We start from the raw sequence: 2,372 nt of genomic DNA, 5'->3' as shown, positions 1-2,372 counted from the left end.
TTCAATGTGATAAAATTGTTAATTTGGTCCAATGCCCAATGAAATTTTGTTTTCATGATTGATGTTGATTTGGGTATATAGGATGAATTGGGCCAAGCTTACGAGTAGCCCAAACAAGGTCACAGTTATGAACTTGAGCGCTTTAGGCCTTGAGTCCGGAAACTTTAGTCAAGCAAACCACGTGAGTTAAATTGGCATCCCCCTGCGAGCAACTGTGTTAGGCTCATCAGGAAGCTTGGCATCAAAGTAATTGGGTTTATCGTTAGCCCAAACCCTTTTAATTGATAAAAATATTTAGTATTATCCGATACGGGTTATAACTAGCAAGGGTGCTTTGAACCTTAATCTAGAGTAAGACCAGACACCTTGGCCCTTTATAATTAAGTGTTGTCCTTTACCAAAGTGAGGCATGCCATATCAAACAAGACCTATAATCTATGGCCCTCATAAGACTAAATCAAGAAATCACTTAAAGAAAGAGGTTTGAGGCGTACCATAAGCAAATTAAATCATCTAAGGCCCTCACAAATATTATAATTTAGATCTTAAAAAATAAACTTCGTAGTTTGATTTAGGCGCGTTACTTATATAATTTCCATGGCTACTATTAAAATCTGGGGGTACATTTCATGTGACTCGGTTTTAATTTCCAACAAGGTTAAATAGAACGTGTCATGAACCACGGGTGCATTTCATGTAGCGTGGGTTGCGATATGTTTTAAATAATCTTGAATTAATTCTTTAAATAGTTAAAAGCGACTAAAAGGTTAAAAAAAGCACATAGGTTTAAAAGTGTTTCAAAATCAAATAAATAGGCCAATAATAATAGTTGAGCAACCGTGCTAGAACCACGGAACCCGGGAATGCCTAACACCTTCTCCCGGGTTAACAGAATTCCTTATCCGTATTTCTGTGTTTGCAGACTGTAAACAGAGTCAATATTTCCTCGATTCGGGATTTTAAACCGGTGACTTGGGACACCATAAATTATCCCAAGTGGCGACTCTGATTTTAAATAAATAATCCCGTTTCAATCGTAACTTTGATTAGACAAACTCCCATATATCCCTTCCCTTCCGGGATAGTAAAAAGGAGGTGTGACACCAAGCAACGATGAAAGCGGAAGGCAAGACCTCGATGAAGCCGAAGAGCAGAGAGACATGGCCTACATAATAATGATAGCTCAAAAACAACAGGCAGAGCAGTACTACAACAAAAAAGCCAAAGTCAGGCCACTCAAAGTCAGGGACTATGTACTCAAAGCTAAAATACAAGCAAGCAAGGACCCACGGGAAGGCAAACTGGGAACCAATTAGGACGGCGGCAGTAAGCAAAGGGTCGTTCCAGCTAGAAACAATGGAGGGAAAACTTCTACCAAACAATTGGAATATCGCCCAGCTCAAATACTTCAACTTCTAAGGATTGACGCCTCCTGAGTCATACTTTTTTTCTCTCACCCGAGTTTTGTCCCAATTGGGTTTTCTTGGGGAGGTTTTTACGAGGCGACGAAGAGGGCATCTCAAAGTTAAGTATAAGTTCATCGCTCGACCACTCAACTACTTTTTTTGGTCGACCAATGGAGGGACTAGATAGACTAGGACTTCTCCAATATATGCATGAACAGAGCAAAAATATGTAAACTTCTCCAATGAATGTATAAAAAAAGTGAAATACGCAAACACACGAGTTTCTCATTTCTCTACCAAGTGCATACATTACGCCTAACTAAGAGCCAACATTCGACCCTGCTCGAATCGACTCTCATTCGACCTCGTTCGAATCAACTAAGAGTCAATATTTGACCTTGCTCAACTTGAATCGCATTCGACCTCATTCGAATTAATTAACATTCAACCTAGTTCGAATCAACTAAGAGTCAACATTCGACCTCACTCGAATTGACCTCGTTCGAATTGATTAACATTCGACCTCGCTCTAATTAACTAACATTCGACCTTGCTCGAATTAACTAACATTCGACTTCACTCGAATTAATTAACATTCGACCTCATTCGAATCAACTAAGAGTCAACATTCGACCTCGCTCGAATCGACTCACATTCGACCTTGTACGAATTGATTAACATTCGACCTTGTTTGAATCAACTAGCATTCGACTTCGTTCGAATTAATTAACATTCAACCTCGTTCAAATCAACTAAGAGTCAAGAACTCTTACAAACAAAAACATTCGAAGAAAAGCAAAAAGGGCCAAAAATATACAGGAAAAAGTCATAGTCATTCCATTCCAAAATATAAAATATCTTACAAAGGGATAGAAAGACGCCCCCACAAAAAAAGAAGAAATAAAGAAAAGAACAAAAACTAAGTACAAAAGTATCACACTACATCATCTCCGCCTACGCCATCGC

This window comes from Nicotiana sylvestris, chromosome 2 (genome assembly GCF_000393655.2).
Source record: "Nicotiana sylvestris chromosome 2, ASM39365v2, whole genome shotgun sequence".
Taxonomy (NCBI): domain Eukaryota; kingdom Viridiplantae; phylum Streptophyta; class Magnoliopsida; order Solanales; family Solanaceae; genus Nicotiana; species Nicotiana sylvestris.
This window is presented reverse-complemented; position numbering follows the sequence as displayed.